This window comes from Haemaphysalis longicornis, unplaced genomic scaffold (genome assembly GCF_048455015.1).
Source record: "Haemaphysalis longicornis isolate Haplotype H1 unplaced genomic scaffold, Haemaphysalis longicornis Haplotype H1 scaffold_10, whole genome shotgun sequence".
NCBI lineage: Eukaryota > Metazoa > Arthropoda > Arachnida > Ixodida > Ixodidae > Haemaphysalis > Haemaphysalis longicornis.
Genome location: NW_027526204.1, coordinates 152,664,831 through 152,678,151, shown reverse-complemented (window position 1 = coordinate 152,678,151; position 13,321 = coordinate 152,664,831). Strand labels below are relative to the sequence as shown.

The 13,321-nt window shown below is 50.2% G+C and overlaps 1 protein-coding gene across 1 annotated transcript in view; it reads left to right on the top strand.

Annotated features, from left to right (window-relative positions):
- The first annotated feature begins 382 nt into the window (after window positions 1-382).
- The window catches only part of LOC144159678 (uncharacterized), a 98,684-nt gene continuing 85,745 nt past the window's right edge, over window positions 383-13,321 (top strand). Inside the window, exon 1 of the mRNA XM_077691315.1 lies at window positions 383-1,442. The gene's annotated coding sequence lies outside the window, so the exon portion shown is untranslated. The remainder of the gene's footprint in view (window positions 1,443-13,321) is intronic.

Sequence of the window (13,321 nt, the reverse complement as noted above, 5' to 3'; positions counted from 1 at the left end):
ACCCGCAAACGAGAGACGGCCCGAGGCTCGTGACACGCGAAAGCGACGGGCGCTCCTCCGTGACCCCGAGAGAGAAAGCCGCCGTGCAACGACACCCGCGCGTGCCAGGGGAAAGCGACGACAAGAAGAAGAAAAATGCCAAAATGAGCGACGGTGATAATCGCCGCAAAAGCGGGCGGCTGCACTCGCAGCAGCAGGCACACCGGGCCACAATTCCTGCGACCCCAGCGAGGAGGGAGAAAGAGGGGGAAAACGAGAAAAAGGGTCGCGAAGAGCCGGCAGAAAAACGAAAGGTCGGCGCGAAGCCACGCGCGAAGCCGGTGTGGTTTTCTCTCTCCCGCGCCGAGCTCAAGGAGAAGGGAGTGGGCGCCTCCGCCACTTGGTCCGGAAGGCGCACGAGCAGCGGCGGCACTCAATCGCGACAGCGGACTCAACCGCGCCGGTCGCACGAGTGGGCCTCCTCCGACTCAGCTGTCGCCTCCGAACGGCGCTGCTGCTCTTCTTCTCCGGGATCACTTGGCTGCGCCAAAGGATACCATCAGCCGCATGAGTGCTTCGAGCCACCTTGGTCTCCAGCGGACTTGTGTGTCACGGGATTCCCAAACGGCCCTTGGAAACGTCGGCGCGCGTGGTTAGCTGCCAGGGCTGTCTACGTCTTCCGCAACGTTTTCTGTCACTGGACATTATGCCAGCTGAAGCGACTCTCCGGTGGATGCAAGTTTCTAACACCATCTCCGTGGACTGTGTGTGAATCTACTCGTGACGTCCTCCCATACACGGGCTCTGTGCGCGTGAACGTTGAGCTCAGCACCATCTGCTACTGGAAGTTCTAGTGCGCTACCCTCACCGCAGGCAGCACTTTCCAACTGCTTCCGGCACACTGAATGCAAAACAGCAACCGCATGTGGGCGGAGAAAGTCTTCTTCGACGTGGGCTTAATCGAGAGGAGCATTGGTGTTCGGCGCTGCCGTGGATGCTGACACAGCGCTTGCGGACAGTCAAGTGTTAGCTAGTCAGCTGCAGTACATTACCAGTTCGATATTAGCTGCTCCTCGCGCTGCACAAAACCCACAGCTGTGTATATTTCTTTGCAGCCGGACGAGATTCGAACATTTGGCACTCACGTACCAACTGACTCCGTTTTGTCGCGGCAAAATCTTCAAAACCTGCTTTCTGCCCATTCCAGCCATCCACCTCGAGCGGCTCCTACCCCTTCCGCGCACCAGTGTTATCTGCTGATGACTTCAGTTTCAACTGCGCGGCTTTTAACCATCGACGCGCCACCCTCCTCTGCGAACTCCTTGCGTGGACGTTCGGATTATCTGGTGTTCGCCACATCCTCTTCGTGTGTTCCCTTCTTGAGCGACGTCAGACGGGTCTGATCGATCACTGGAAGCATCGAACGTCGTTTTACCGGATTCTCAGAAGCAGCAGTCTCAGTGGTAAGTAAGCGTCTTCGTGACCCCTTCGTCTCCCCCAAAGGCGCTTCACTGACATCAACTTGTTTCGCTAATCTTTCGGATGGCATCTCTTCTCATGCTCATCCATCATTTATTGTTGTTGCTCTATAAGGTGAGCGTGATGCCACCCCCGTCACCACGGTATGCAAAAACATTGAACACTCCTGTTTCATCCTGTTTCATCCATAAATCCTGTTTTTTTTTTGTTTTTTTTTTTTGCACGTTTCGCAGCCCGTCTGCGGTAACAACCCAATTTTTCGCTTCACAACATCAAAATGTAGGAACAACAGCGACATCAATTAGGAGTGGATTTAAATAGAGTGTAGTCTGTGAAGTTTACAGACGAAGGTGTAATGTGAGATGGTTTCTTTTTGAAATGGTGGTGGAATATTTACTATTTATCGGCATAATTTGGTGTTTCATACCCGTGGATGCGCAATTACTACTACTAGTGGTAGCTTGTAGTTTGATACCACTTTATTGGTTTGGTTAGCGACGTGGGTAGTTTGCCGCACCCCTTTCACGGATGCAGAGCCCAGCAGGGCAAGGCAGAAAATTGGAACAGGGGGCTTTGAAGGCGCTGGAATTGAATCGCTGTGGGGCCGAGTAAGGAGCAGTGCTCAAGGTCACGGCAAGAAGACGGGCGGTGAGTGCAGGTGATGTCCGAACGCCGCCCATTTGTTCAGTTTAAACTAGCCAATTCATTGTTCTTGCACCAGCCGGCACGGTTTCGTGGTCCACTTCTTAATCCGTTGACCTGCTTTAAGTAACACTAACACTATGGAACGCTATCGGACAGCCATATTGGCTGCAAAAGGGTTCGCATACCTCGCATTTTAATTATAAGTCAGTCCACCGATGAATTTTGATCAACCGGTTCGCCTTTATTGATGATCTCGTCAGTTTATCAGCGCCGGCTAATCTAACAGCTCATACGTCCTGAAATTATTGAGATTTAGTGATGCCTTGGCGATGTGCAGCCTTTGGTAACGTGATCGAAGTAGTTGGCTTTTTTAAGGTGGAAGCATTACTGGTGCGCTGTCAAATGCTCCGTGTTGTACGGCTCCGCGTGAGCGTCTTCTGCCCGGGTAATTCTCAGGATCCCTGTCCTCATTGCTCTCCTAACTAACGCAAGGAAGGGGAGCGGGATGACAGACTCCCTCGCCCCAACTGTGATGCAGCACCTCGATTCCTGGCTCCAAGCAAACTTATTAAAACGCAGCTTCTTCTCATGACTTGCAGCGCTTGCCAAGTAGCGCATTGCACGAGACGGGCGCCCTTGGCAATTCCAATCGGTCCAGGTGGGCGTGACCTTCCTTCCTGACAGAAACCTGGACTGTTTGCAGTGATTCCGTTTCATCTCTGCAAAATCATCACTAGCTGACACACGAGCACTTTGTTTCCATCTCTGTTGATACCCTTCATGGTGGTATATGTGCGTTGGTTCTTCGCTAGAGAGCCTCTGTAGACGGTCGCTCTGAACAACGGCTTGTCGAGGGCAACTAGACTTTTCAAAGGCTGAGACGAGGCTCCAGTGACCGTTGGCTAGTAACTGGAGCTGCAACGACGAAGCAGGGAATTGCGAGGGTCAGGCAAGCTCTGCTAGACACTGCACTCGATCGACTCGTTCCAAGCGTTGCTTCTTGCTTGTCGTCGTCTTCGATCATCAGCATACGCCGGATATCCGCGAGGAGTAAAATGCACTCTTGCAAGCAGCCATCTTAATCGCTCGAGTCTCGTCCATAATCTTCTTCACCGAATGAATTTTGATCAACCGGTTCGCCTTTATTGATGATCTCGTCAGTTTATCAGCGCCGGCTAATCTAACAGCTCATACGTCCTGAAATTATTGAGACGAATTTATGCAGCAAAACCCTCTCCAAACAGACTACAACGAAAACGAAAATAATAATAAAAAAACAGGACTAAGTGCTCCATTTCTGGCCGCCACCATTCCCCGAGGCTTCTTTTATAGGGCCTGAAGTGGTACTTGAGGCCCTTAATGGCGAGCCGGAAAAACGTAAGTGCTGCCCACATCGCGTAATTGATCCCGTGATTACCGAGGCTGGGTGGCGAACGCAATTTTAGGGCATAGGCAAACGCTCACCCCTAGCCGTCGAATGAGTGTACAAAGTTTGTGTAGGCCGAAAAAAATGCCTTCCGAGGATGCGTATTTTGGTGCCCCAGTTAGCAGTGTGTCTATGAAATGCCTAAAGAAACGAAAATTTAGGGCAGTGCAGCGTCATCACTATTCTGATGCTCCTGCCGTTAACAGCTGAAGATAAAAAATAGCCACTTACCCAAAATGCGGCCACGTGGGTGTTGTTTCGAGCGGAATATCTCGGGTACCCCTTCTACAATCAACCGCTTGCCAAACGCGGGCCAAACGCGCGCGTCTCTCACTTCGGAGAGACATCGAGGAAAGCCAAGGCTGAGGAAAGGCGGGGTGTTTGATAGTCATGTGTTTGAGGGCCATACGCGTGAGCAGGGGAATTGAGGTGCAGCAAGCGTGACTTCAGCTGAGCCCCAAACCGGGTTTTCGAACTTCGATGCCGTGGTCACGTGAGGATCTCGAGCCATTAACAGGGGAGAAAAAGAGTGCGTGAGGGTCGTTTTCGCGCAGCGAGAGGATGAGAATGCCCGAAAAAGCCCGTCCGGACAGCGGAGGGCCTGCGGAACACTTGGTTTGAGTCCTTTCGGACAATAAACACCCATTTCCCCCCTCACTGGTCCGCAGTCGAGAACTTTCCCCGCAGTGTACACGATGCAAGACTCAGCTACATTCATTATCGGAGCTCTGCAGAGCTTCAATTTCCCTCGGCTTACACATGCTTTGTACGCTCATTCGACGGCTAGGAATGCGCGCTTGCCTAAGCCCCCAAATCGCGTTCGCCACCCAGCCCTGGTAATCACAGGATCAATACTTTTGTTTCTATTTCAGCCCGAGTCTAGCACCTGATCACCGCCCTTCTACAGAATAAGTGAGCAAGAGTCCCGCTAAAACGCAGCATTATGTAACCAAGGAAAGCTTTCTGGCTTCCTGGAATCCTCAAATTTCAGAAAAAATTCATGAGTCATTCCCCTGTTTGAATATGGATGACCAGAAAAGCTGTTTAGCACACGACACAAAGATGACACAGAATTTAGAGTAGAGATACGAACTGATTTATTGTGAACTAATTAATCGAGACAAGTAAATTAAACTCGGCGTTACAAGGGAGTCGTTCTGGCTGCCAATCGCCTGATAATTTGTGTTAGAAAACCTCGGATAAAACGAAACATACAATTGTTTTCCGCAACCATACTTCTCCCATAGATGTCCACCTACTGACAGCAAATGGGAATTTTGTTACGTTTACATCTTCATGCGAACTAATCAATTATGACAAGGAAATGAAACGAGTAAGGTGTTGTTAGCGACCAATTTTTATATGTTTATTCTTGAGAACGTTTGGATAAAACAAGAGTTAAAGCCGTTTTCTGATGAGCACTCGTAATGCAGTTAGCTTTGTCGCAAGGAGTTTTTGGTCTAACACAGGAAATATGCATGGAATCCTAACCAACCATAGCTTCGCTTTAAAATTCATCCTGAACCCTGGATCAGCGTTCTATACAACGAAAACTGACGCTGGATCAACTGAGCCAACTATAGAGCACGCTATCTGGCTTCGAGATAACTACAATTTAGCTTTTTGGCCGTATGACTGTGGTTTGGCGCATTGAATTTTTTTAGGGGACCTCGTCCATGTATTCCATCAGTCATAATGAGCGCAAAGATGTAACGTTATATGTAACCGCTACGGTATAATGTGCTGATTTGCATTTACGCCTTTGCGAAGGCAGGGGCGTGTTGGCTGTAGTGCGCGTAACATTGACCACGCCGATAGATAAAAAGCAATAGAATTACACAGGCTGCACAGTCAAGATCCACTAGTGCACGGCCGAAAGTTTAAGAGTGACTGCGAGCGTGATATCACCGACAGAAAGACGAGTTCGCCATCGCCTATGCATTGTTTCAACGGCAATTCCGAGACAATCCTCTTGGTGGTGTCTGTAACATATGAGACAGATCGCGATTCCCCACAGGCGCAGTGCCCGCGCCATCGAGTGCAATGGCTGCGCTGGTAAATGTGTTCGTTACCACGTAATGGCTCGCAGTATCACGCCTTGGCTTCAATACCGGCCCACTGCGTTGCAGTGCACACCGCCGGCGCTGAACATCGCATTACGGTTGCATGAACGTCCACAAATTGTTTTTAAAGTATCCCGGCGATGATCGCATTCTAAAGCGTCGTTATATTATTTTTTTTGAGAGATATGCTAACATGCTCAGCACTGTAGACGATAATCCTTTTCCTTAGCCGGTCAGGCATACACTTCAGACTTTTTTGCGAAACGTTGTCTCAGTGATGAGAAATTATTTGTCTTAGGTGGTTTTAACTTCTTTCTAATGCTGACCTCCGCTAGGCTACTTTACCAACTTGTGGTGTCTGGCTGGGTGTGTGGCTTTTTTTAGACTATCCAGCCTGTTACGCAGACCACCGCTTGCCTGTAAAGCGTGCACCACCGCACGAGTGGCATGCCGGCGGTGAAGCGCACGCTAGCGTTAATGCTGAGCATACTCCCACGACTCGCACTACCCTCACTCGCCCAACTCACACTTGAAGTATTCGCATTACAGAAATTCTTAATTCGGAATTAGGGATGCTTATCTGAAAATGCCTGTGGAGCAATAGTAAGTAATTCCCCCAAGGCCAAGACTGATTCGCCTTTAAAGAGAAACGCGAAAATTGCACTCTACTTGTATGTTTATTTCTGGAGTTAACTACTGCCTTCTTTCCAACCACGTCAAACGCAAAAAAAGATTGCGTTTGTCACGCATACGACCGGTGTCTTATAACTATACGATGGCCTCATTGATTTTCTCTTTCCTACCCAATATTGTCGCTTATTTTCTGGCATCAAACGTTACAAATTTTAAGCTGCCCTTTTAACGGAGAAAACACAACCTTACGTAAACACCTACCTCACAGCGCGGCGTCACAGCGATTCGCTGGCGACGGCGTCAACAACGGCTGCAGTTAGTACTGCCGAGATTACGAAACTGTGTAGGCACTACCATAATGGCGACGGTGGTTACTGCCGTCCATATAGCGTCGACCGTAAAACTGTGGACATTCCGGTTGCAAACTACTGGTTTCCCTTAATTTCCTTAGAAAAATGAAGCTAGCCTGTGCGCCACATCGCTTCGCCGTGTTGCATTATCTGATGGCAAAGCAGTTCTCCGGGTGGCACTCCATGTGAGGCGTGAAAAAGGGCGTGCGGGGGGGGGGGGGGGGGGGGTAGGGGGAGGGGGAGGGTCGGGGCAGAGAAACACAGTACTCTTTCAATACACAGTATATTTCCATACACACAGTATCTTGTAATGCACACATTACCTTGCATTTGTGTGTGTGTGTGTGTGTGGGGGGGGGGGGGGGGGGATACTGACGTTTCTTCTTCACCTCATTTCTTCGTTTCCGTTACCGGAACATCTCTGGCACTAGTATACAAGCACGCATAGACATTTCGTTAACCGCGCTGAGAATCCTCGCCGTGACTGCACTAAATACCAGCTGTCGAGTTTATAACTCGGTTTCGCTCCGGGTAGGGTCCAACACTTCTTATATCAAGACGCGCGTTCACCGTCATGCACGGCTATCCGGCAGTCCCAGCAGGCGACCGAAGCCACGTGCTCCATGCGGCACGTCGCGCGTCTACCTAGCGCTACCTCTGCTTCGCCAACGGCTTCCCGCTGTCATCGGGAAACACCTCGCGCTCCGCGAACGCGCGTGGTGCGTTCGTATCGCCTCTCATTTTCCGTACCAGAGGTCAAAGGCGGACGCCGAATCACGACAGCCGTGTCCAGGAAGCAGGAAGGCCCAAGCGCTTACGTCACTAACAAAGGCGACTTCAGTCGCTGCGCTCGGCCCAGTGTCCGAGTTTTAAAATGCCGGTGTGTGGGAAGTTAGGCTGTGGAGTTCCTACTCGCCTCAGCACACGAGTGCATGGGCAAACAAAGTGGGGAGACGCTCAACGAGGAAGGTCTGCGACATGGAGGGCTTGGGAATGAAAGAGTGAGGGAAGTAACTTGACTTAGAAAAAAGTCCTTGAGCCCATCAGTGCAGGGTCCCTAACGAAGGCCTTCGCTTTCAGCGCATGTTGAATGTGAGTGTCCAGTATTCGCTGTTCCTCACGGCGAGACGCCTTAGTCAGCCATGCCGATCCAGTAAGGTGCGCATTAGAGTTGGGAGAGAAATGAGGACGTTAGGATGCATGGCTGGACATTCCCACTGCGTCGGGCTCAACCTTATCTTGATATACGCTCCATGCATCAGGTCAAATCCGGAGTGTCCCATTGTAGAGCCCAGGCAAATAGACGCTAAGGGTTACAAACAGCCCAAATGGTACGTCATCGCCTCCTGTATTTGAAATGCAGGAGGCGATGGGTACGTGCATGGCACTGTTACTGGTCTCCGTTAAAGGGGCCCTAAATAGGCTTCCGAAGGTCACCATTTCAATCGCACAATCGCTAGAGTACCCTTTCACGACAACGAATACCAAATATTACACCTATGCGTAAAGCAGGGTACGCACAAACAAGCAAAAGGAATCCTTTATTTATTTATTTTTGTCTTGATTACCTACCATTTCCTCGCCGCCATACTTCCGCGCTCTGACGTGCGGCAGACTGCTCTGACGCAGCATCTATGACGCACGAAGCACTAACAGTACGGCGCCGCTATTGGTAGGCTCCTTTAAATGCTGTTGCCAATCAGCGTTCCCGGCTTTGGGGCGAACGGAGGTGCACGTTTCAGCGAGCGGCGCTCCTGCACCAACGGCATGGCGTATCTTGGACGAATGTCGATCGTCGCCATCCGTCACACGAGCTTAGCTGAGTTCGTAGATATACCGTGTCGTTTATGAATAACGCTGAATAACGCTGAAAACACGGAAAGTCTCTGCAGGCGGTAACGCCGCTACACACGCAACTGCGGCAAGTATTTGCCTGCACGGTCGACAAGGAGCCCACTGTGCGGTGAATGCACGATATGACATACCCCGTAGCAGCTAAAACTTGTCCCCGCCCGCCAGAGCGGGACTATTGTTGAAAATCAATTCATAAATGCGTGAGAGGGGGTATAGTGCAGTGACAGATTGCGCTGGTGATCGTCGTCTGCGCGCCTTAGTAAAGCGGTGACTGAATAACTGCGGTGATGCTAAGCTTTTTCTGCCGACCTCGGAGGACCCTGTTCTCCTCGACAGCGCCGCATGCAAAACGCTAGCTGGCTGCTAGTCGTCAGCGGAAATCTTCAATTACAGCGGGGAGTGAGCATGTTGTGTTTGGGATCCCCCTACCGGGCCTTTAAACGTTCGTTTTTGCTATTCGAAAACTAACATGCCGACGCGAGGAACACGGCCGCACGGGAGTTCGATGCCGACCGCCGACCGGCCCCGCTCAGCAGTAGCGGCAGTAGTAGACGGGGCATGGCCGACGACTGCTAAAAAAAAGCGGGACGTACCTCCGACTGGAGCCAAAGGCTGCGCGCATCTCGAAATAGTAAGGGCCTTGCCTTGTTTCTCTAGGTGGTCTCGAGCCTGGTCGGTGACGTCACCGCTTCCACAGTGCTTTGGAGGCGCGAGGAGAGAGAAACAGCTCCAGGCCTTATTGCTGGCCCATTTTAATGAACGATAACTCGGCTAATACTCAACGCTTTTAACCATTTTTGTGGCAGAACGTGTCTTGGATGGTATTCTAGTGATTGCACACGTGAAAACGCAACCTTTGGAACCCTGTTTAGGGCTCCTGTACACGTGCGTAAGCTTTAAACTGATGACGTCGTAACTGCGCTTGCTCTTTGTCAATAATAATACGAAAATTAGCAATAATTGGTAGCTTCTCAATGCTGCGTAACAATCTAAACACGGCAAACTGCTTGCCGACAACTAGATGAGGTATTCTCACTACACAGCCATTCATCACTGCAGTCTTAAAGATTCCTGGCTACGCGGATACTGCTTTACTCTTCGTAAACTATTGACAAGGAAAAGCTTAATGATTAGTAATCCATGTCGACGCAGTGCCTTACCCGAATTCCGATCGCATCTTAGGTATGCTGCAAAAAACTGGACTGAGGGCCTCGTTTTTCGGGATTCGTGTCTGTTCATGGAATTTAACTAGATTCGTGTTATGCTTGCTGCACTGCAAGTTGACATTATCCTGCACGTAATCTCTTTGTCAACTACTGAACTGGAAGAACGTAGTGCGGCACGGGGACACTCCGAGCATGTAATCAGCAGGCATGTAAACACCGCAAGTTTTTAGCAGGCCTGGACTTTCATGAAAACCTTATAAATGAATGATAAACGAAAGAACGCTATCAACCAACCCTTTATGACCATAGTACAGTGGAGTAGCACAAGAGGCGCGTGACGCTTTTTAAATACTTAAAGCCATAGCATAAACGTAAGCTCATACACGTACACAGATGATTCTACGAGTGGCGCTGTAATCAATGAGAGGACGAAAATGAGAGAGGGAGGCCCCTTCGTGGTCAACTGTGTCATAGCCAGAGCAACTTTGCAGCTCTCAAAAATTGATCAAGACGTGGCCTCATCAGGACGGGCACTGTCGAACTATTTCTTTCCTTAAGAAAATATTTGTTTTAGAGCCGGGTCAAAACAAAACCAGATCAAGATTGTGGGTGGAACTTCGCTTCTGCTCTACGTATAGTTTTTTGGCAGCGGTTGGAACTGCGCACACTATGTGCATTTGCTACGGCCCTGCTGTCACAAACTGAGTAAAAAGAAGCGAAAAATTGCAGAAACGGCATCACCCGCTCTCTGAGTGTAGCGCCGGCCTGAAAGGGGGCGGATCGCCGCGCAGAGTCTCACGTAAGCTGCTCCTTGCAAGGTGCCTGTCCGCAGCAAAAAGGGCCGACGGGCCACTATTCGGTTTGGCACCATTTCCCCGATACGCATCGGCCACGCTTCGATGGACACTGTTCTCGCCGCAACCTACGCACGACCTCCAACGCTGGGACATAACGGGTGAATGGAATTCTCGCCCATAGCTGCCGTCGTTACAGCGGGAAACATCGCTGTCACTACAGCCTCGCGCGTACGAGACGCGCGTCATCCACGCGAACTTTTGTAACTTGGTGTACGCACGCAGTGCTTTTCGTCTACCTAGTCGCGCACCACTTCTCACTTACGCTTATTTCCCTGTATCGATGCGCTGTCTGCATACACAACGGGCTACGGTCAATTCACTCATTAGGAGCAACTACAGCGGCTGCTTTTTTTTTTTCGTTTTTCTTTTTTGCTGGCTCTCGCAGGAGCTACAAGTGAAAAGGTCGCCAGTTTTTTTTTTTGTTTTTTCAGAATGCACGATGCTCCAATTTGACTACCTTGTTCTTACTTTGTATACTCAAACTCTTCATTACCCCATGAGCTGGTTTATGAACTTCGTGACCCGGCTTCACAATAATGGTCAAAAGCGGTGTGTATGCTACAAATATTTTACAACGGAAAATCAAATTAACACGGTATTGAGGGACTTAGTTGGAACTAATGCGGTTGAAATATTGATTTTGCGGCGATGCGACGATACTCAGAAAACTACAGTAGTACCGAAACTTGCGAAAATCAACATTACTCAGAGGCGAACACTTGATTCGAGGCGATCAACGTGATTTGGGGAACGCCAGTCGTTGACTGCTCTCCCAAATGAGCCACAAAGTCAATTGCACGTCATGTTACGATCGTGGAACAGGGTAATTTGAAATCCGGCCTTCAAACACGTGTTCTTCAGTAATGGCAGAGGATTTTCTTGCGGAATCGTACTGCAGTGAGGTATATACACTGCCCAATCATTCGAATAGAGATGTTGTCTTCATGGGTTTCTTGAGTACCCATTTCAGGGAACGGCAGATATCGCCTGGCACTCAGAACAGTTCGCGTCCTCGCACACACGTTGCGATCGAGGAAGGCGCCGGCCGCCTCACATTCGCGTCTCACCGCGACTCCGCGGACTGTGACGGCTCCTTTCTACGACGCCGGCAGAGTCCACGTGCGGCAGCCGGCGCGGTGCCAGCAGCGCTTCGGCACCGCGACGTTCTCGCGCCGATCGGCGGAGAACTGCGTTGCGGTTCCGCTTGGCCTGAGCCCCGACATGCGGTCACCCAGATTCCAGGCGCGATGTCGTACAAGAGGAGCGTGTACGCTGACTCTATTGTTCCTGGATCGCCGGTTTCGCGCGCTGTGAAGCCTTTTTTTCTTTTATTTATCATTCATTCATTCATTTCTTCCTTTGTTTCCTTTTTTCTTTCCTTTTTCTCTTTCTTTTTGCAACAGTGCCGTGCTTGTACGATCCTTCCAACTAGCAGGCGGTGTGGAAATGCGGAGACAGTTCTCTAAGTAGATGCCACGTTTAATATTTAAATAGTTTGATGCATTACATTTTTTTACAAATGCTCTCCTAATAGCAAATGCTTCTGCTTGTCTTTGTCACGCCTCAGGGTGTTCCGTCGACCCAGTACTACATTCTGGTACTTACCTGGTGAAGGTTATATGCCCCTTTCAGATACAATTTTACAGAAAGCAGCCAGTGGCTGTTTAGACGAAATAATGTCTGCGCTTTCAAGATACTTCTGAATTCTCCGGGGACGGTTGGGAAATACTATTCGGTCCGTACTTCGGGTTGCGCGATGTTGTCCTGCCTCCGTTATATCATGTACTCGCCGGTAAGCAATCTCTACAGACGGGCAACCTCTGCGAGCTGACGCGCCCAGCGCGAGCATTGGGCTACTTTGGATTCTGCGTCCGCGCGGGCGATAAGAAAGAATTACGGAACCGCGTCCAAAGAGCGCGGCGGCCGCCGAGAAGCGAGAGCCTCGACGAGATGGGTTCCGAGAACAAAGGCCTCCTCGTGTCGCTATTTGGGGCGGTCTCCGGCATCGGCCATGCCTGGCTGACTCGATTATTTTCTTTCCTTCACGCCGACCTCCATTTTAGCGCTCGCGGCTCCCGGTGGAATTGCAAACCAAACTTGCGGAACTCCACACTCAGCGTCCGTCCCTCGGCCAGCTCCTTTCTACTTCTCTTCTTCGCGAGCTTTAGTTTGTTTTTTATCAATATACTTTGTTGTTATTCGCTGATTTTTTTGTTAGGCGAGAAAGACGGCCGGTTCGGCCGGTGCGGGGGAAGGTGCCGCGGCGAATACACAATTACGGTTGTTTGTGCGGGCACTTCCTGTGACGTGCCACTCCTGCTGTCGCCTATGCCACTTGGATGGGGAGGAGAAGCTTTTTATAATTACATTGGAGTGAAGAAATTCTATTTGGCGAGGACCACTAGCCCGTGAACAAAGCTAAAAGTGGGTATGAAGCCATCCTAGCATTAGAGTACGCCGGCTTGTCTTTCTCCAGGATTCACTTCGATCGCAATTTTAGTGCCGAATATAGCCCCAAGAACGTGTAGCTGTCGCACGGATTAGCCGAAATTTTGCCTCGGCTGGGCCGTTTACGAAATCCTCAAGTAAGGCCGACCTGGCTAGTGAGCACACAGCTTACAGTTGCACTACTTGCGTGCACTAGAAGTAAGTAAAACCGCACGCACTGCTCCCATGAATCACTGACGGCTCGCACACTACCCTTTTTCGCTTAAGAAAGAGCAGCTTTTAGCAAAGTGGGGTCCTCAAAGGCGTGGCTTAGAGACAACGTGACCCGCTTGTGTCCTCCGTGGAAGTCGGTGACAGACACGACGACTCATGCCCATTTCTCATCCGGTTTGATCTTCGCTCTTTGGAGTAGAAAAAAAGA